Source organism: Schistocerca gregaria, chromosome 2 (genome assembly GCF_023897955.1).
Source record: "Schistocerca gregaria isolate iqSchGreg1 chromosome 2, iqSchGreg1.2, whole genome shotgun sequence".
Classification (NCBI taxonomy): domain Eukaryota; kingdom Metazoa; phylum Arthropoda; class Insecta; order Orthoptera; family Acrididae; genus Schistocerca; species Schistocerca gregaria.
The window spans coordinates 685,745,281-685,768,208 of record NC_064921.1 but is presented as its reverse complement, the minus strand read 5'-3'; the positions used below and the strand labels follow the sequence as shown (position 1 = coordinate 685,768,208).

The window sequence follows — 22,928 nt, the reverse complement described above, 5'->3', positions numbered from 1 at the left end:
CTAGATTGCGATTTATTGATAGAATCCTGAAGCGATGCAGTCCTTCACAAAGGAAATTGCTTACAATACGTTAGTTCGTCCAGTCTTAGAGTAATGTTCGTCTGTATGAGACCCTTACCAGTTGGGTCTCATTCAAGAGATTAAAAAGTTCCAAAGAAGAGCGGCAAGATTCGTGACGTACATTTAGCCATCGCGAGAGCGTTACAAATCTCATAGAAAGTTTGAAGTGGGATACACTTCCAGATTGACGACGCGCTAAATGAGAGGGGCTGCTCACTAAATTTCGAAATCCGATCTTCGTCGAGGGTGCAGAGCATATATTATTACCATCAAATTTCAGAACGCGCAATGATCACCATTCAATTTAAGGGAAATAAGGGTTCGTACTAAAGCCTCCCGTCGGCTAGACCGTTCGCCTAGTGCAAGTCTTTCGATTTGACGACATTTCGGCGAGTTGCGCGTCGATGGGGATGAAATGATGATGATTGGGACAACACAGAACCCAGTCCCTGAGCGGAGAAAATCTCCGACCCAGCCGGGAATCGAACCTGGGCCCGTAGGACTAACATTCTGTCGCGCTGAACATTCAGGTACCGGGGACGGACAGAGCTCGTACTGAGGCGTTCAGTCAGTCGTTTTTCCCTCGCGCGATCCGCGAGTGGATCAGAGTTGGGGAGGGGGGGGGGGGGGTTTAAGGGGGGAGGGGAATATGACTTTGGCGCGAATTGTGCCCTCCGCCACACACCGTTTGGTGGCTAGTGGAGTATACAATGCTGCATATTGCGCGTGTTGTCCCAACCTGCATCGATACAAAGGCTGTCGCCTGTTAGCATCGCCAAAAAGTTCTCCAGATTCCAGATCTCCCATAGCTGAAAATATCTGATCATTGGTTGCCGAGGGACTACTACGACACTACTCGCCAGCCACTATAACTGACAAACTATGATACAGAGTTGAAGCAGCATATATGGCATCTTAGCTCGGTTGGACTCGACGCCCGGGCGGGTTACAGGCATTGCTACTGCCTGAGATGGCAGCTCCGTCTTCTGAATTCCGCACACTTTAAACCCCCAAAACAGAGTTGGGGGGGGGGGGGGTTAGGAGGGGAGGGGAATATGACTTTGGCGCGAATTGTGCCCTCCGCCACACACCGCTTGGTGGCTAGTGGAGTATACATGTAGATGTAGACGTAGAACAGACCAATCTTGTCTCCTCCAGTTCTACGGAGCGTTTGTGTGATTCTGCTGCATAGAGAATAGGTCTGCCAGCCTCTCTCATTTGGAAATATAGCTAGTGGTGTACCATGAGGGACTGGCCATCGCTACATTTAAGACCAGTCCTATTACGAATCTCTACCCTGAATCCGATGAGACCCCATCAAATAACACTCAGAGCCTCCTCAGGCCAGACGCCCACATACTATATCGTCGCTTAACATGACTATTTATTTGCTTATCTTAACCTCTACTCCAAGTGTAACTCACAGACTTTTCATGGAAAGACACAGCACATGACGAAGCCGCCAAGAAAACCACTAGAAAACAGAAAGACTGTGGAAGGTAAAATTAATCCAGAAAATCCGATTGCAAAGTCATGTTGCTGACGAGCTGACGAGTTTCTTGGTATCAAGCAAGGACATATAAACCGCGTTATTAATGAGTGTCGTGCCATATGAAAGTACACTCGCCGGCACAGATGTGGGTTCTTTGGCTTGCTCAGGCAGAAAATGGAGTGGAACTATAACATATAAAAAAATTTGTTCACTATACTACAATACACTTAAGAAGATTTACTCAACTTTGTATGATCCATTCCCACATGAACATTCTGAGTATTTACAGCTGTCTCTCAACATTAAAGTATCACTTGGTATAGACAATTTTACAAGACTCTTCACATGAAGACTAACTGACGTAACGTACACATAAAGTTTTTCCTGAGACATTTAATACACGAGTGGCCTTTCTAAGACGATGCAGTCGTCTTGATCGTTGACTGCGAACTGGGCCGAATGTTCCTCTGCTCAGGCGTAAGTAGACCCTCAATTGTGATGAAGCTCTGGAAGGCGTAACTACGTCGGCGTTGCTCATTCGCTGGTGCGGCATGCAGCGACTATACATTTCTGTGGTTTCGTTGCGAAGCGCCAACCTTGCTTTGGTATCTGGCTCTTCGAACAACACCACAGCAAGTACCTAATTTAATCAATCAATTTGAAGATCAAAATTAATTTCCTCCAGCCAACAAGTGCGAACGATTTCAAGCCCACAAGGCGAACTATCGGATGGAGGAGGCTAAAAACTGTTGCTGTTGACTATTCCGTTAATATTAAACAACTGTAAAGATAGCCAGTTTTTTTAAAGTTGGAGACATTAGGTTCAAACTCGATCAGTGTGCACGCTGGTGTATGGCGATGCCAATTGCACGTGCATTCGAAGAACTGGCACCCAAAAAGGCCCTGCAACCTAAACTTGAAACTACAGAGCAACACGGCCTGTCTGAGGCCCCAGGAACTGTTATTGCCTCCTGCCCCGGCTATGTTGGGTACGGGTACCTCTTCATCTCCCGCTAAAGCATTTTGCGAGGAGGCACCCGAGGCAACGAAAACGTGGAGAGATGATGTACGGGCCCCAGTCGTAGGCAGTCGCTTGCAGATTTTAGATGTGTCGCTTCGTGAGTAAGCGCAATGCAGAAGTTACAGTCATCTTAGGGCACGGCTGACTCTCCATCACCATGGAAGCAAACTCATGTACAGACCGGATAGCTGTCGAGTAACATGTTTAACTATCGAGAGATTGCCGGCCGCGGTGGCCGTGCGTTTCTAGGCGCTCCAGTCCGGAGCCGCGCTGTTGCTACGGTCGCAGGTTCAAATCCTGCCTCGGGCATGGGTGTGTGTGATGTCCTTAGGTTAGTTAGGTTTAAGTAGTTCTAAGTTCTAGGGGACTTATAACCACAGCAGTTGAGTCCCATAGTGCTCAGAGCCATTTGAACTATCGAGAGATAGCAGCAAATACAGTAGTCGCTTTCGCGCCGTGACATCAAATGCTTCTCTTGAAATCAGCACCGTGAGTGCGACACTAGTAACGCAGTAAGATTCAACGTGCTGCCCCAGTTTCTCCCAACGCGTGTCGATTCACGATTATGTGTGTACAGAGTAAAGTCGATGACTTGTTCGACATGCGCGGTAAATCTATACCTCTGCCTTTCGCATGCCTGGGCCCCATTATACCGTTGCTCGCCCATGACTTTTCAGTTAGGCGAGCAACAAGTGAAAGGAGGCAATGCGTTCTGCAGCAAAGTATCACTATCTACAACTTGCACTAACTTATCAATGTGGTGAAACGTATCTCTGCTTCTCTCATAATCGATCGCTGTATAGCTGTGTACCTTTTGGACGCGAGTGGAGTCACGTAGCCCACTTCGTTTTGTCTGTAAATCACGAAAGTGATTACAGTTTCCTCTGGTTCGTGCGCTAAGTTTTTGTGTGAACAGGCACTCTTCTGCAGGGTGAATAGCCATCTCGAGCGCGTAAGATTGGCTGCGCTGTTAGCTGCGCAGCTGGTAACAAAAACTTCCATAATTATAATGCATGTTGCGAAAGGCCTTCAGCCTACCTCTCCTTCAATGTTGCAGTGTAAATGTTGCGCTTCCTTGTGGTATTACCTTGCAGTCACTGAAGACTTGTTTTAGGCACTTCATGGCCAGTACGTAAGGCTAGATTCTCATCTGATGTATGTTTCGCGGTCCCTGTATCTTCCATACCGGTTCTTTAACACGTTGCAAATTGTAATTAGTTGGCAGTCGTAGGTGAGACAATTCGTAGTTTGCTTAACTGCTATCTGCCCTGATTCTCTTAGCGAACTAAGAGTGTTACAGCATGTCTATCAATATAGATACAACATTAAACAGCAGAAGAAGCGTATACCATTCTGCTGTTTATTAGGACATGTGGCAATATGTGACAACGAGCAAGCAGACAAGCAGCGAGGACGTCAACAGGTAACACAACATGACGCAATGTACCATTTCTCTGCAGGCTGTCATCTCTCTGTACAGTGAGGGACAAAAGCTTCGGTCGGTGCAGCGAACCACGCCATGCTTGGGCACACTGACTATAGCCTCACATTACAACCACTCCCTTATGAAGTCTGTTGTCAACAATGAATCACAATGAAAACAACGGTGATATTCACAAATCCATACAAATTGTAAAAATGTATGTATGTATGTTCCACATCTCGTCCTAAACAGAGTTTAACCAAGCTTGGTACACATATCATTTACTGTCGGGAAAGAAACACTGTGGGCTTAAGAATTACCCACATATGAAAGGGGTTGGGGTGAGGTTGAAGAACACTCTAGCTCACGACGCGAGATCACCCACACTTTAGTCATCCAGTATTTGAGAATGCAAGTACATAGAGACATGCAATAAATTTCACACTAACTTCGAACGCTTACGAAACTGTTTCTTGCTGACGACCACCACAACTGATGAAAAGAAAACAATTTTTCGTTTACCACATTTACGCTGTTCATACAGTAAAACTGCCACATGAAGCCTGAGGTTTTAATTTATCACTCCTCTACTATTACATGTAGTCATGACGCATTTTGCAGGCAGTATTACTGTACACCACTGAATGTAACAGAAAAAATTATATCATTGTGTGACACGTAGATCAGGAGATACGGCGCCATGACCACTCAGATGCGTGAGAAACTACAGCATCAAAGAAGACGTTTAAATTTATTACTTCGATGCTACTAACTCTATTCGCAACGCGTAACGCAGACATCATTAAAAATGGTTCAAATGGCTCTGAGCACTATGGGACTTAACATCTGAGATCATCAGTCCCCTAGAACTTAGAACTACTTAAACCTAACTAACCTAAGGACATCACACACAGCCATACCCGAGGCAGGATTCGAACCTGCAACCGTAGCTGTCGCGTGGTTCCAGACTGAAGCGCCTAGAACAGCTCGGCCACTGCGTCCGGCGCAGGCATCATCCACATATGCCCCTCATTGTATATAGAAAACGCTCATTGTAGATAGAAAAATATATCATTTTACTACACATAGTTTAGTGGATGTGACGTCATAAACACTGAGATGCGTGAGAAACTGCCGCGGCATGCATGACGTTTTAGTTTATTCCCTCTTTAATACTAACGCTAAACGCAGCGTATATCGCAGACAGTACCATACATGCTGCTAAATGTACTTAGAAAAATATACCACTGTACGACACAAAGTTCAGGAGATACGTCTTCCTAAACACGGAGATGCGTGAAAAACTGTAGCATCAACATGACATTTTAATTTATTACTTCTTTGCTGGCCGCTGTGATTGGTTGGTTGGTTTGTTTGGGGAAGGAGACCAGACAGCGAGGTCATTGGTCTCATCGGATTAGGGAAGGAAGTCGGCCGTGCCCTTTGAAAGGAACCATCCCGGCATTTGCCTGGAGCGATTTAGGGAAATCACGGAAAACCTAAATCGGGATGGCCGGACGCGGGATTGAACCGTCGTCCTCCCGAATGCGAGTCCAGTGTCTAACCACTGCGTCACCTCGCTCGGTGGCTCTGTGACCGAGCGGTTCTAGGCACTTCAGCCTGGAACCGCACGACCGCTACGGTTGCATGTTCGAATCCTGCCTCGGTCATGGATGTGTGTGATGTGATTAGGGTAGTTAGTTTTAAGTAGTTCTAAGTTCTAGGGGACTGATGACAAGCTGCGTTCCAGTGCCAGTATCAGAATTTCAAGAACCAGTTACAACAGTTGTGACCAGCTTGCCTCAGGAAAGATACAATATGAAACACTTTCCAATCGATCAGAGCATGCATCTAGGCCAGATGGGGTAAAACGTCATACCGGTGAATGGGTTCATACAGTCAAGTTCTTTGTAAATGTGACTCGATTTTGTAATCACTGAAATAACGTTATGTACCCTCTTGGTGCTTCACCTGTTTTGTCAGGCAGTGTATAAGTGCAGGAAATAAAGCAGGCAAAACAAAATACAGACGTCTACAAAATGAGACCGACGAAGTGCAGTGTGGCAAAGCAGGAATGGCTAGAAGAGAAATGCAAAGCTGTTCAAATATATATGACGAAGCAGGAAAATGAAAATGACCTTTGGAGAAGAGAGAAGCAGTTGCTAGTATATCAAGAGTTCAGATGGCAACCTAGTATTAAGCGAAAAAGAAAAAAGCTGAAAAGTGGAAGGAATATACAGGAAATCTATTTAGAGAAAGCGAACTTGAAAACAATATTATCGAAATGGAAGAAGAAGATGATGAATATCGGATTGCATATGTGATATTACATGACAAATTTGACAGAGCGCTGGAAGAAGTATGTTGAATCAGTGTACCTGGAACGGACGTCATCTCTTCGGAATTACTGAGATACTCCACATAGTATGTAAGATACATGAGACATGCTAAGTACCCTCAGACTTCCGGAACAATTAAAAAATATAATTCTAAAGAAGTCAGATACCCATACGTATGAATATGACCGAACTATCAATTTAATAAATCATAGTTGCAAAACACTGACACAAATTATCTGCAGAAAAAGGAAATTCTGTTAGAAATCGACCTCTGGAATAAAAATCTTGAGACGTAAGAGTAACTTCGTGCATTAGCCAAGGGAATGTTATAGGACCATCACTTTTCACAAAATATATACAAATGACCGAGTTGGTAAAATTTAAATTTCGACGAGGCTTGTCGCAAATGGTGAAGTGCAGTGTGAACTGCAGAGCATGGGCGCTTTTTCCAGGGAATGGCAATTGATCCGCAACATAAACAAATTTAGCCTATTGCTTATAAGTAGGCAGAAAGACCCATTACTGTATAATTATATGTTTTCAGAACAACCAGTCACAGAATAAACAGTCACATCCAATAAATATCTAGGAATCTGCGTACAGAGCGATTTAAAGTTGAATGACGATAAGAAAATAATCCCTGTTAGGGAATATGTCAAACAGAATCATTGGAAGAACCCTCATGAAGTGTAAACCAGCCACAGAACAGATAGTTAATAAATTCGTCGTCAGACAAATACTTGCACATTACTCGTCAGTCTGGGATCCGTAACAGAAAGGATTGACAACGGAAATAGAGATCCAAAGAACAACTGGGCGTTTCGCTACAGGTTCGTTTAGTAAGTGCGGAAGTGTCACGGAAATGCTCAGCCACTGACAGACACTGCAAATAGAGACGTTCCACATCACGATATGGTTTACTGTTAAAGGTCTGAGAGCGTACTTTACAAGAAGAGATAATCAATATCTTGCTCCTTACTACGTGTACCTCTGGAAAAACCCATGAAGGTAAAATTAGAGAGATTCGAGCTCACGCAGAGGTTTACCAAGAATCGTTCTTTCGGTGGACCATTCGCGGCTGTAACATGAAAAGAATGGCATAAAGTCATAAAGTACCCTCCGCCACACATCATTAAATGACTTGTGGGGTATAAATGTAGATGTGGATGTAGAAGATCAGTTGGTGTCCGGAAAATTAAAGAAACACGCGATGCTAACCTACTTGATCGTACGATATTTCTTTGAAAAAATCCTACATATACAGCATATGAAGATTTCTAACAGCTTTTGACAACGTTAACTAGAGTACACTCTTTGAAGTTCTCTGCGTAGTAGTTGTACGGATAAAACACCATAAGCGAAGGGTTATTTACTATTTGTGCAGAAATGAGGTTAACATTATGAGAGTTTAGGACATGAAAGACGGGCAGTTGTTCGGCCGAGGTGGCCGAGCGGTTCTAGGCGCTACCGTCTGGAACCGGGTGACCGCTACGGTTGCAGATTCGAATCCTGCCTCGGGCATGGATGTGTGTGATGTCCTTAAGTTAGTTAGGTTTAAGTAGTTCTAAGTTCTAGGGGACTGATGACCTAAGAAGTTAAGTCCCATTGTGCTCAGAGCCATTTAAACCATCTGAACCAAGGGGCAGTTGTTGTGAGAGAGTGACACAGAGTTGCAAGCTATCGCTTCTATTACTCAGTATTTACCTTGAGCAAAGCATTAAACTTTAAAGAAAACCAAGGAAAACTTTAAAAAGTGAATTAAAGCTGAGGGAAAAGGAATAAACTTTCGAGATTTGCAGATAACATCGTAATTCTGCCAAAGACGGCAAAGGACTTGGAACAGTAGTTTAACGAACTGATACAGTCCTGAAAAATAGTTATAAGATTAACATCAACGAAATTAAAACAAGACTAATGGAATATATTCGCACTAAATAACATGTTGCTGGGGAAATTGGATTACACATAGGCTAGAAGTAACAGACGAGTTTTTCTATCAGGGCAGCAAAACAATTGACGATGGCCAAAATAGAGAGGATACAAAATGCAGACTGGAAATGGCCAAAACAAATACTTCTTAAAAAGAGACATTTGTTAACATACAATATAAATTTAAGTGTTAGGACTTCTTTTCTGGAGGTATTTGTCTGGAGCGGAGTGAAATATAGGCAATGAACAGTTCAGACAAGAAGAGAATAGAAGCATTTGAAATGCGATTCTACAGATGATTGCTGAAAGCTACATAGGTAGCTACAGAAACTAACGAATCTAAATGGAGAAGAAAGAAATGTATGGTTTAATTTCATCACAAGAACGTATCGGTTGATAGGACACACCTTAGGCATCAAGGGATCGTCAATGTGGAAATGGAAGCACGTTTGGGAGACAAAAGTGAGCAGGACTAACGCTTGCATATAGTAAGCATGAGCAAATGGATGTAGGTTGTGGTGGCTGTACAGAGATGATGAGGATTGTGCGAGACACACTAGAGTTGAGCGTTGCCTCAGACCAGCCACAGATCCCAAGACCACAAGTTTCAAAGAGAAAAAGTGTGGGGAGGGAGGAGAAGGGGGTAGATTAATCATGTCTTAGTACAAATCACTGTAGAAAAACAAGTTAACACCAAATGTAATTCGCCAGTTTGTTGGCACGTTTTTCACTGAGAAACAGTATTATAAACGTTTATGAGTGAGAGAGGTCGCAATTAAATCCTCGGCACACGCAGATAACTAACTGACTACGTAAACAACTGTCTGGAAGTACAAAGTTCCAATCTCTTCACACTGCAATATTTTATGCAGTCCGATCTAGCCACTATCACAAGTGATGATGGTAATGAGATGATGAGGACAACACAAACACCCAGTCCCCGGACAGAGAAAATCCCCAACCTGGCCGGGAACCGAACCTGGGACCACGTGATCCAGAGGCAGCAACGCTAGTCACTAGACTACGAGCTGCGGACCCTATAACGGCTTGAAAAGTACAAGAATCGCACAAAATTCAAAAACTGCCAATTGAGGAAGTTTTTTTAGTGGCTTTCTACCGAGTGATATCTTCGACCATTGTGAAAAATTTTACTTAATAGTTGTCTTTCTTTGCGGAACTGAGCTCAGGTGAATGAATAGTGGACACAATCATTCCTTGAGCCTTGAACTAACGATCCAAGAATTATATATTACGTTACCTCTTAATATCTCCAGTGCTAGAAAGCTTTCACATTCTCCTTGTGGATTAACTATACAGTTTCTTATCGAGTCCACCTCATGCGCCAGTCTTAGTTTGTAAAACGTTAGCGGTTAAGTACATCGAAACTGAAATAGATCTCGTCCAGGTATGAGTAATTTTCCCCGTAATTTGTTCCCGTATTTGTCATTTAGACCCCATCCCAGGCCTTCATAAGCATACAACAGGCGGTGCTATGCATCTGACCGTTCTAAATATACGTTCTTCTCCAGGTGAGTTGCATTAGTAGCTGCGTAGCGAAGTCTTTTGATCACCCGCAACTTTCAACCTGACAAGGTATCTTGACGAGCAGTGCATCGAGTGACCACACACAGTACATTTCTTAAAGTTGTGTGTGTTCAGATGCTGAGTTAATATACTTACATCTCTTAATTAGTGGTGCATTGTGTTTCTGTTGCTTTCTAATACAGTCACATACGGTTGCACAATATAAGTATTTCACCTACAGGCGCATTGCACTACTGATGCCTGTAGGGGAGAATCGTGTTACATTCATGTTTCTTAGTTGCATTTAGTACATTTTCAGCGTCAGACCATTTATATAAGGAAGAAAGTGAGATTAATTTGTTCTGTCACAATATAAAATTGATATAGCTGGTTTGAAAAGAAAGTTAATAGCTCTCGTTTGTGGAAGGTAGTTATCTAGGATTGAGCAAAATCATATGTCTAGTAACTGAGCTTACACTTCCAAGAATTCTCTGTAAACGTTAACGACAACTCTCTTATAGCTTCAAGGATTAGGCAGCTCACCTATTCCGCTTTCAGGTGAGCCATCTAGTCTATTGCCTCAAAGGCTCTGTTTCTTTATGGTTAATAATTCGATCTTCGTTTTGTAGGTCTTTCTTCTAGTGTAAACTGAGGTTCTCAGCTGTAAACAATGATAAGGCACTAGTTTGTTTTTTGAGAAGTTGTGCAGTAAAGTTCCAACGAAATGTCGTAAATAAAATATTAGAAGTATGTACACTGTCACATTTATTTAAATAAAATTTTGTTCTCAAATATTTCCAAAGTAACGCGAATATTAAAATCGTAAATTCTGCCCAAATTTTTATTCTTAAAAATACATCAAAGGGTACTTAACATCGTTTACTAGTGAACGGAATGCACTTAAGATGGACTAGCGTTTTAACGTCACAAATGTTCAAATGTGCGTGAATTCCTAAGGGACAAATCTGCTGAGGTCATCGGTCCCAAGACTTACGCACTACTTAAACTAACTTATGCTAAGGACAACACACACACCCATGCCCGAGGGAGGACTCGAACCTCCGGTGGGAGTGGCCGCGCAATCCGTGACATGGCGGCCACTCCGAGCGGCTTCAAGTCATAAACATCTGTGATGTACGCAAATTGAAGTGACAAATGAAAATTTGTACCAAGGCTGGGATTCGAATGTCGACCTCCTGTTCCCAAGGCAGACACACTAACCACTACACCACCCTAGCACAGTGGCTTTGCACGACTGCACAACCTATCCCAGCACGCCCCCCTCATTTCCTATTCATGCGTTAGCGAAGTTGGTACACCCCCTAAACCTGAACAGCATTGCAGTGGCTCTCCAACTGTTTTGGAGCAGCTCCTCAGCCTCGAAAAAAAATGGGGGATCCTGCCTGAAACACAGACGTAGGTGCTTTAATCAAATGAAATCACACTGTATGGTTCCAGGCATCTTTCAAAGTCTCAATCACCTATGACGTGTATATGCTGACTGAAGCAACGAATGAAAATTTGTATTAGGGCCAGGATTAAATCCTAGTTAACCTGCTCACCAGGCAGACGCCCTAACTACTACGCCTCTCTGGCACAGTGGCTTTACACGACTGTATGAACTACCCTAGCATGCCTCCCTCTTCAATCCAAATTCCTATTCACTCCACAAACAGCATTGCAGAGGCTCTCCGACTTTAGAAAAAATACCAAAATGGGTTGAGGCGTAGATGGAAATTTGGACTGAGGAGCAAGGCATACTAGGTTACTCCGTGCAGTTGTGCAACGCCACTGTCCCAGAGTTGAGTAATGGTTATTGCACCTGCCTCGTGAGCAGGAGACCTGGGTTCGAGTCCCGAACTCAGTAGAAATTTTCATTCGCCACTTCAGTCTGCATATATACATCAGAAAACTAACTTTGTAGTCGCCTTACTACAGCCTGTAAACGATGTTAAGGATACGCTTCACATTTCTGTCATGAGACAGCCACGTAAATTCTTGTAAACCGTAGCAAGGGACACAACACTGTTTAGTTGCTTAAATAATTATTCACATTTACTTGATAAGTGGCAACTTCTGAGGCGCATTTCTGTTCAAGGACATAGTCAGGATCTTTAAGTCGTATCCACGTCATCCTCGGCTTCGTACAATCGTTCCCGAAAAGCGTTTCCCTTCCACAGTCACTGCACATGTTACTTCTACTGGCAGCCATGTTTTTGGCACTCACCTCTTTTTATGTGCACACATCATCACAGAGTTGCCATAAGTCAAAATGTGTAATCAGACACAGGGCCCACATTTCCCGCTTAATCGTGGAGCTATCAACTAATATGAATAAAACACACCACATAGCATATTTTACATCCATAACTCGGTTTCTCATCGACTGTTCCTTACCATTGTTTACAGCTGAGGTCTTCATTTCTTATGAGAACAAATAAGTTGCCAAGTCCGGATGGAATTCCAGTTCGGTTCTACACAGAGTACTCTACAGCAGTAGAACTTACTTAGCTTGCAATTATCGCGAATCTCTCGCCCAGCGCAAAGCCTAAGCGGCTGGAAAAAGGCGCAGCTGACTCTTGTATATACAGGTTGACAATTATTAAAGTATATGAAATAAAATCGTCATAACTTCTGTACGGTTTGCATTAGGACGTTCAAACTGCACGACTGGCCGCTGGGCATGATGAAAATTAGTATGGGCATGCATGGTTTGGTGCAGCGAGGAAGTCCACATTCATTTGGATCGGTTCATAATAAGCAAAATTGGCTCGAGAAGTCTCTTCACACCCAACAAGTGACTGTGTGGTGTGCAATGTCCACTCACGGAAAAATTAGTACTACATTACATTCAGTGACCAACGAAACGCCGGCCGAAGAGGCCGAGCGGTTCTAGGCGCTTCAGTCTGGAAGCGCTCGACCGCTACGGTCGCAGGTTCGAATCCTGCTCGGGCATAGACGTGTGTGATGTCCTTAGGTTAGTTAGGTTTAAGTAGTTCTAAGTTCTAGGGGATTGATGACCCCAGCAGTTAAGTCCCATAGTACTTAGTACCATTTGAACCATTTTGAACCACCGAAACGTACGTGGAGGTTTTGGAAGATGACTTCACCCTCATTATACAAAGTGACCCTGATTTAGACAAGACCTGATTCATGCAGGACGGAGCTCGACCCCATCGAAGCAGGAGAGTGTTTAATATCCTGGTGGAACATTGTGGGGACCGCATTCAGTCTCTAGAGTACCTAGAGGTAACTGACATGGATCTCATTTGGCTTCCAGGTTCTCTGAATGTGAACTAAAGTGACTCCTTTTTGTGGGGCTATGTTAAAGACAAGGTGTACAGCAATAACCCCAAAACCATTGCTGAGTTGAAAACAGCCATTCAGGAGGTCATCGACAGCATCCATGTTCCGACACTTCAGTTGGTCATGCATAATTTCGCTACTCGTCTGCTCTACATCATCGGCAATTATGGCAATCATATCGAACATATCATAACCTAAATCCGAATATCTTTAGTGACGTTTACATTTTGAATCAAGTTTGTACACGCTGTAATTCGTAATTAATTTACGTTTGTGTCTCATATAGTTCAGTAACTGTCAGCCTGTAAGAATGGTGAAATGACGGATCTGCAAAATTACAGACCAATATCCATAACAGCGGTTTGCATTAGAGTCTTTGAACATATTTGCAGTTCGAAAATAATATATTTTGTATCTGCCGAGATGCTTATGTCCACGAATCATCAATATGTAAAAGTCACTAAAGATATCCGAATTTAGGTTCAAATGGCTCTGAGCACTATGCGACTTAACTTCTGAGGTGATCAGTCACCTAGAACTTATAATTAATTAAACCTAACTAACCTAAGGACAGCACACACATCCATGCCCGAGGCAGGATTCGAACATGGACCGTAGCAGTCCCGTGGTTCCGGACTGCAGCGCCTACAACCGCACGACCACCGCAGCCGGCTAGGAGGATACAAATAAGATTTCTAGTTGGTGTAATGAACGACAGTTAGCTCTTGTGAAAAGTAATGTATGTTAATGCGGATGAGTAGGAAAAACAAACCCGTGATGTTCGACTACTTCATCAGTAGCGTCTGTTTGCCACAGACATATCTGGGCATAACGTTGCAAAGCGATACGAAACGGAACGAAAATGTGAGGATTGTGGTAGGCGATGCGAATGGTCGACTTCGGTTTGTTGGGAAAACTTTGGGAAAGTGTTGTTCGCTTGTAAAGGAGACAACATATAGGACGCTAGTGGGACATATTCTTGAGTACTGCTCAAGTGTTTGGTATCCGCACCAGGTCTGATCAGAGGAAGACATCAAAGCAGTTAAGAAGTGGGCTGCTGCTTGACTAGAAGAAGGGATCGGTTGGGAGGACATGTCCTGAGGCATCAAGGAATCACAAATTTAACATTGGAGGGCAGCGTGGAGAGTAAAAATCGTAGAGGGAGACCAAGAGATGAATACACTAAGCAGATTCAGAAGGATGTAGGTTGCAGTAGGTACTGGGAGATGAAGAAGCTTGCACAGGACAGAGTAGCATGGAAAGCTGCATCAAACCAGTCCCAGGACTGAAGAAGACAACAACAACAACAACAACAACATGTTCGGACAACACGTAAGTATTACGGAGGTGCTTCAGAAACTCAAATGGGAATCCCTGGATGGATGGCGACGTTCTTTTCGAGAAACACTATTGAGAAAATTTAGAGAACCGGCATTTGTAGCTGATTGCAGCACGATTCTACTGGCACCAACATACAGGGAGTTACAAAAATATACGGCCAAAGTTTCAGGAAACATTCCTCACCCACAAATAAAGAAAAGATGTTATGTGGACATGTGTCCGGAAACGCTTAATTTCCATGTTAGAGCTCATTTTAGTTTCGGCAGTATGTACTGTACATCTTCGATTCACCGCCAGTTGGCCCAATTGAAGGAAGGTAATGTTGACTTCGGTGCTTGTGTTAACATGCTACTCATTGCTCTGCAGTACTAGCATCAAGCACATCAAGTACGTAGCATCAACAGGTTAGTGTTCATCACGAACGTGGTTTGCAGTCAGTGCAATGTTTAAAAATACGGAGTTGGCAGATGCCCATTTGATGTATGGATTAGCACGGGGCATTAGCTGTGGCGCGGTACGTTTGTATCGAGACAGATTTCCAGAATGAAGGTGTCCCGACAGGAAGACGTTCGAAGCAATTGATAGGCGTCTTAGGGAGCACGGAACATTCCAGCCTATGACTCGTGACTGGGGAAGACCTAGAACGAAGAGGACACCTGCAACGGACGAGGCAATTCTTCGTGCAGTTGACGATAACCATAATGTCAGCGTCAGAAAAGTTGCTGCTGTACAAGGTAACATTGACCACGTACTGTATGGAGAGTGCTACGGGATAACCAGTTGTTTCCGTACCAAGTATAGCGTGTGCAGGCACTATCAGCAGCTGATTGGCCCCCACGGGTACACTTCTGCGAATGGTTCATCCAACAACGTGTCAATCCTCACTTCAAATGCAAATGTTCTCTTTACGGATGAGGCTTCATTCCAACGTGATCAAATTCTAAATTTTCACAATCAACATGTGTGGGCTGACGAGAATCCGCACCCAATTGTGCAATCACGTCATCAACACAGATTTTCTGTGAACGTTTGGACAGGCATTGTTGGTGATGTATTGATTGGGCCCCATGTTCTTCCACCTACGCTCAATGGAGCACGTTATCATGATTTCATACGAGATACTCTACCTGTGCTGCTAGAACATGTGCCTTTACAACATGTGGTTCATGCATGATGGAGCTCCTGCACATTTCAATCGAAGTGTTCGTACGCTTCTCAACAACAGATTCGGTGATCGATGGATTGGTAGAGGCGGACCAATTCCATGGCCTCCACGCTCTCGTGACCTCAACCCTCTTGACATTCATTTATGGGGGCATTTGAAAGCTCTTGTCTACGCAACCCCGGTACCAAATGTAGAGATTCTTCGTGCTCGTATTGTGGGCGGTTGTGATACAATACGCCATTCTCCAGGGCTGCATCAGCGCATGAGGGATTCCATGCGACGGATGGTGGATGCATGTATCCTCGCTAACGGAGGACATTTTGAACATTTCCTATAGCAAAGTGTTTGAAGTCGTTCTGTTGGTGTGTGTTTCCATTCCATGATTAATGTGATTTGAAGGGAAGTAATAAAATGAGCGTCTCCGGACACATGTTCACATAACATCTTTTCTTTCTTTGTGTGTGAGGAATGTTTCCTGAAAGTTTGGCCGTACCCTTTTTGTAACACCCTGTATATTTCGCGTAGGAATCACGAAGATACGAGAAATCAGCGCTCATTCAGAGGCAAGTAGTGTTACACGGTAACCTCAGCCACACAACTTACGATGGAGCGCGTAGTATGTATGTAGGCGTAAATACGTGATCCTCCAGCCGCAGACTTTCGTGCGTCTCGTAATTTCCATTTCAGCAACCTGTATCTGCGTTTCGTAACGATCTCGGTGCATTCCTTACAACCCAACAGAAGACAATGTGCGGGAGCTCTTGCGAGCTTGCAGCCCTCTGAGGTGTAGCGGCTCCAGCCCGGTGTGCTCCACTGCGTCGGCTGGGACCCCCGAGGCGCCGAGATTTACGTCAGCCGCCTCCCCGCTGCCGGAGGCGCCGTCGCTCATCCGAATGGACTTCCGGAACTGGCTGGTAACAACTCGGCCGCCAAGAACAAAGCCCCGCACGCTGCAGCACGAGCAACCGCGGCGCCTGCCCTCTCCGCGGCCCCCGAGCCTCGGCGCCCGCAGCGTCCGCGAGTGGCTGCCAGTTCTTGGCGCTGACGTCACAGCCGCCAGCACAGTTACCACGACTTCGCAATGCTGTTACCAACAATTCTCTCTGCGCCCCGGATGCACAGCGTGGGTTATTGAGATACAGTAGGGGACTCCTACAAAGCAAAGTCCCCGCCTGCCTCCTTCGCCAAGCTCTCCAACTCTGCTGAGTAACTCAGACAATTCATTTACGAATCGTCTACCAGTTAGCGAGCGAGTATGTGACTTGATTTTCATCTTTTTCAGGTGCGTTGCAAGAAAATTCTCGTCAGAATATTGTCATTAACGTAGCCCAGTAATGATTCTCGCGAGGCATTTGCCGCTAATAAGCGCTGGCTTTTGCACAGAGCCACCGAGGCTTTGTCAAGAGCCTTAGCACAAAATCAATTCACTCGACCCGTCTATTAGTGGAGAAACGCCAAGAAAAGACAAGTATTTTACTGCAGAATTCTGTATCTGGAGAACGTGTTAAAGGGCCTACACAACGTCTGTTTGCATGTGCAATTATTAATCGAAATCAAAAACTTTACAGTTGTCTGAAATGGAGATGTCTTTCCAGGATGAATCTTCACTGTAGCTCTAGGTATCCGTTGATTCGTAACTCTCTCAGAGGTGAAAACTGTGCTGGAAAGCGACTCGAAATCTGGACCTTCACCTTCCACGCGTAAATGCTCTACAAACTGAGGGTTAGTCTGGCACGGCTCATGATCCACCCTGACAGCTTCACTTCCGATAGTACCCCACCTCCTATTTTCCAAACTTCCCAGACGTTCTCCTGCGTACCTTTTCTGGACTTCCGCGCAGTGTTCGTGAAGAAAAGCTACAGTGGGAGAGGAGAGCCGCAGTTCATTGTGCAGTTGAAGCTGTGTCGCTTCTTCCTTTCCGAAAAGAGGATCAAAGGTTATTTATGTTGCGCACTACACTATCACAAGTGGCGACAGGAACCAGAAGTTTCTACATCTACATCTACATCTACATCCATACTCCGCTAGCCACCTGACGGTGTGTGGCGGAGGGTACCTTGAGTACCTCTATCGGTTCTCCCTTCTATTCCAGTCTCGTATTGTTTGTGGAAAGAAGGATTGTCGGTATGCTTCTGTAAGGGCTCTAATCTCTCTTATTTTATCATCATGGTCTCTGCGCGAGATATAAGTAGGAGGGACCAATATACTGCTTGACTCTTCGGTGAAGGTATGTTCTCGAAACTTTAACAAAAGCCCGTACCGAGCTACTGAGCGTCTCGCCTTCAAAGTCTTCCACTGGAGTTTATCTATCATCTCCGTAACGCTTTCGTGATTACTAAATGATCCTGTAACGAAGCGCGCTGCTCTCCGTTGGATCTTCTCTATCTCTTCTATCAACCTATCTGGTACGGATCCCACACTGCTGAGCAGTATTCAAGCAGTGGGCGAACAAGCGTACTGTAACCTACTTCCTTTGTTTTCGGATTGAATTTCCTTAGGATTCTTCCAATGAATCTCAGTATGGCATCTGCTTTACCAACGATCAACTTTAGACGATCATTTCATTTTAAATCACTCCTAATGCGTACTCCGAGATAATTTATGGAACTAACTGCTTCCAGTTGCTGACCTGCTATTTTGTTGCTAAATGATAAGGGATCTATCTTTCTATGTACACTCCTGGAAATTGAAATAAGAACACCGTGAATTCATTGTCCCAGGAAGGGGAAACTTTATTGACACATTCCTGGGGTCAGATACATCACATGATCACACTGACAGAACCACGGGCACATAGACACAGGCAACGGAGCATGCACAATGTCGGCACTAGTACAGTGTATATCCACCTTTCGCAGCAATGCAGGCTGCTATTCTCCCATGGAGACGATCGTAGAGATGCTCGATGTAGTCCTGTGGAACGGCTTGCCATGCCATTTCCAACTGGCGCCTCAGTTGGACCAGCGTTCGTGCTGGACGTGCAGACCGCGTGTGACGACGCTTCATCCAGTCCCAAACATGTTCAATGGGGGGCAGATCCGGAGATCTTGCTGGCCAGGGTAGTTGACTTACACCTTCTAGAGCACGTTGAGTGGCACGGGATACATGCGGACGTGCATTGTCCTGTTGGAACAGCAAGTTCCCTTGCCGGTCTAGGAATGGTAGAACGATGGGTTCGATGACGGTTTGGATGTACCGTGCACTATTCAGTGTCCCCTCGACGATCACCAGAGGTGTACGGCCAGTGTAGGAGATCGCTCCCCACACCATGATGCCGGGTGTTGGCCCTGTGTGCCTCGGTCGTTTGCAGTCCTGATTGTGGCGCTCACCTGCACGGCGCCAAACACGCATACGACCATCATAGGCACCAAGGCAGAAGCGACTCTCATCGCTTAAGACGACACGTCTCCATTCGTCCCTCCATTCACGCCTGTCTCGACACCACTGGCGGCGGGCTGCACGATGTTGGGGCGTGAGCGGAAGACAGCCTAACGGTGTGCGGGACCGTAGCCCAGCTTCATGGAGACGGTTGCGAATGGTCCTCGCCGATACCCCAGGAGCAACAGTGTCCCTAATTTGATGGCAAGTGGCGGTGCGGTCCCCTACGGCACTGCGTAGGATCCTACGGGCTTGGCGTGCATCCGTGCGTCGCTGCGGTCCGGTCCCAGGTCGACGGGCACGTGCACCTTCCGCCAACCACTGGCGACAACATCGATGTACTGTGGAGACCTCACGCCCCACGTGTTGAGCAATTCGGCGGTGCGTCCACCCGGCCTCCCGCATGCCCACTATACGCCCTCGCTCAAAGTCCGTCAACTGCACATACGGTTCACGTCCACGCTGTCGCGGCATGCTACCAGTGTTAAAGACTGCGATGGAGCTCTGTATGCCAAGGCAAACTGGCTGACACTGACGGCGCCGATGCACAAATGCTGCGCAGCTAGCGCCATTCGACGGCCAACACCGCGGTTCCTGGTGTGTCCGCTGTGCCGTGGGTGTGATCATTGCTTGTACAGCCCTCTCGCAGTGTCCGGAGCAAGTATGGTGGGTCTGACACACCGGTGTCAATGTGTTCTTTTTTCCATTTCCAGGAGTGTATTTGCAGCACATTACACTTGTCTACATTGAGATTCAGCTGCCATTCCCTGCACCATGCGTTAATTCGCTGCAGATGCTCCTGCATTTCAGTACAATTTTCCATTGTTACAACCTCTGGAAACACCACAGCATCATCTGCAAAAAGTCTCAGTGAACTTCCGATGTTATCCACAAGGTCATTTATGTATATTGTGAATTACAACGGTCCTATGACACTCCCCTGCGGCACACCTGAAATCACTCTTACTTCGGAAGACTTCTCTTCATCTCCTTCAGGATAACGAAAATTGCCCTAATCGTTCCAGGTTAACTGAATCAGTAAATAAATTAAAAATATATTATTTCGGTTGCCTTAACTCTTCTGCATGCTTGAACGAGTGTTACGGATGAAAACACTCTCAGGTTACGTGAAAAATGTGCTAAGAATGTAGCAAACCCGTTTGGAGGAGAATTTTATTGCCTGGTCAGCTATCATAAAAAGTAGAAAAGGGCTAAATAGAATGGAGACGAAATAGAAACCGCGATGCGTGATGCTATTACACGTAGGGAAGAATACTTTTCACTTTTCATGCACATCCCGTTTCTGATTAACAGTGACTGTAATTGTTCACCAGAGAATATTGTTTTACCAGCCTTCAGTAGTTTTCCAGAATATCGAAATAAGATAGTCAGACAAATGTTTATTCTCGAGATTGCTATGTTACACTGTCAAACAAACACCAAACAATTTGAAATGGGCAGCATCCCTCGCATTTCATAGAATTTAAAATAAATCATAAGCTTCAATTAAATTTCATCCACTATCACTTGAGTTTGGTTTACTCTAGGTTCAGGTTCACGTGTGGACTAACATACACGCAATAGCTCCATTTAACATGAGACCAGAAGGGCCTTTGCGAATAATGACAGCAACATGCTCTCTTGCAGTGACTCTGGGTGAACAGCCAGTGGCTACGCACAGTTATATTACAGAGTTATATGTGTGACTAATCAGCCGGAACTACGAACGTAGTTTGGCACTTTTTTTCTGAGAAACTTGATTTTTATATTTTATTCTCTTTCACCAACCGATACGGGGGCTTTTTTGAAATCTGGAAATCTAGCCCGTTATAGGATTCTTTTCATCCAGTTCCCTTTGAGGTGGGACTAGAGTGAAGAGTATAATTTTCTTTTTTAGTCATTGCTACCCCAGAAAGTGGGCTGTTAGAGACTAAACCTCTCCAGATTATGGCAAGCAACTTCTAGGTAAATATCTACCGTGAAAAAATTCGTCCACCACTTCATCAAATTTCAGGAAATATAAAGCAAACGTCAGCAAGTACATACAAATTTACCTATGATTGCACTATCAAACATAAACCTATTACACATGAAAGAACACATAACAGCAAATAACTCTGTTAAACATTCCACTAAGTTTCGTAATTAATATATGACTGGTTATCCGCACCACTACTGAAATAACCGCGTTCACTGCACTGACGACAAACTACAGGCATAATTGCAAATACCCAAAAAATCTTATTCATTCCTAATATAGCGACTGGGTAGGAAAAAAGAAAAATATGATTGACGCTAAATACTACTAGCAACTGCAAATCATTCTGAATTCTAGGACATCAGACATTAATTATTCATTGCTGTTTGAATGGATAATCAACGGCTATAGTTCTTGAGAACTTTCATAATCGGAGACTTGTTGAAGTAAAGTTAATTCATAAAACGCGTTTAGAGATTTTTAATTTAATCAATGTCTTATACAGTGGAAATATCAATCAAAATAGATAATTACCCGTAAAGTGTGCACGTGATTCCCTGCCGGCCGGAGTGGCCGCGCGGTTCTAGGCGCTACAGTCTGGAGCCGCGCGACCGCTACGGTCGCAGGTTCGAATCCTGCCTCGGGCATGGATGTGTGTGATGTCCTTAGGTTAGTTAGGTTTAAGCAGTTCTAAGTTCTAGGGGACTGATGACCTCAGAAGTAAAGTCCCATAGTGCTCAGAGCCATTTGAGCCATGTTTCCCTAAGCAATATTATTGTTGTGTGCGTCTGTGTGGGTCATTGCAGGTGTACGTTTCAGAACAGCATGGCAATGAGATGATAATAACCAATGAATGCATTAGTAACAGCCATAAACCAACGCACTGACGTACCACTCGTCTGTAAATCTTTCGTAGTTACTATACCCACAAGTACTTAATAACATGTAACGCTAAGGCTTACATGCACATAAAATTTAGTTACTGTGATCGCTCTGTCAACATTCGATCGCAAGCAGATGACGTCGTTACAGCAGCAATCCTCAATGAAGATCATTCTGGACATCGAATCACAGAGCCAGTTAGTAGCGAACATGTCACATTTCACTCCCTTGCAATCATGTATTGCAAAAGTTAACACACGATTATTCTTCATTTGTTCTGAAAATCTGCGATCTTGTTGCTTGCAGTATGCACAAAACATCTTTGGCCATCCAGAGTAGGAAAATCTGTGGAGTAAGGATAGCATACCTCGCAAGTTGCCAGCATCCAACTGAGATTATCAAGCGAAGTTGTGATGTTTTACGTTTTGCACTAAGACCGAAACTTTAATATCACACGTATTTGCCTTGCTTTCACATTTTTATTTATGTGTAATGGTAGTAGTGTGGCCTGAATTTTTGCCGATAGCGATGCAAGCTGAAATTTTTCAAATAAGAAAAACCTACTATTCAGAATGAAGTACGACAACGGTTATTATACTATTAAGAAACACTTTATAAGTTGATTAATATCGAGACAATGTTATGAAGACATAAGCTCAAACTGCAAGTTTATGTGACTGCATTTCCGTATTTTTGAAAGACGATTACTAATAAATTCAGTGGTATGCTGCCAGCCAATCCGTCGAATGTACTCCCATTTCAAGCAAAGCTCAAGTGCAGATAAAATGTATCTATGGCTGAGTTCTTTTCTCCGTATTACACAGGTTACGGAACCATTGTGCTAATTTGAAAATAATTAAAATAGAAAGTTACATCAATAGCAAGCATGGTATCGAAAATATATGTGAAAGTAATGTATCAGTTCCCCAAAGGATGAACGGAGATAAAAAAAAGTACGGCACGAGAAAGTGAAAACGGAAATATTTCGTCCCTAAAGCACGTTAATTTTTTGCCATATGTTGTTGTTGTTGTGGTCCTCAGTCCTGAGACTGGTTTGATGCAGCTCTCCATGCTACTCTATCCTTGCAAG

General features: G+C 44.3%; 1 long non-coding RNA gene across 1 annotated transcript in view; it reads right to left on the bottom strand.

The window, feature by feature from the left end:
* Positions 1–22,077, bottom strand: part of LOC126334764 (uncharacterized) — a 47,956-nt gene extending 25,879 nt beyond the window's left edge. Inside the window, exon 1 of the long non-coding RNA XR_007564776.1 lies at positions 21,940–22,077. This is a non-coding gene — a long non-coding RNA (uncharacterized LOC126334764). The remainder of the gene's footprint in view (positions 1–21,939) is intronic.
* Positions 22,078–22,928: the final 851 nt, after the last annotated feature.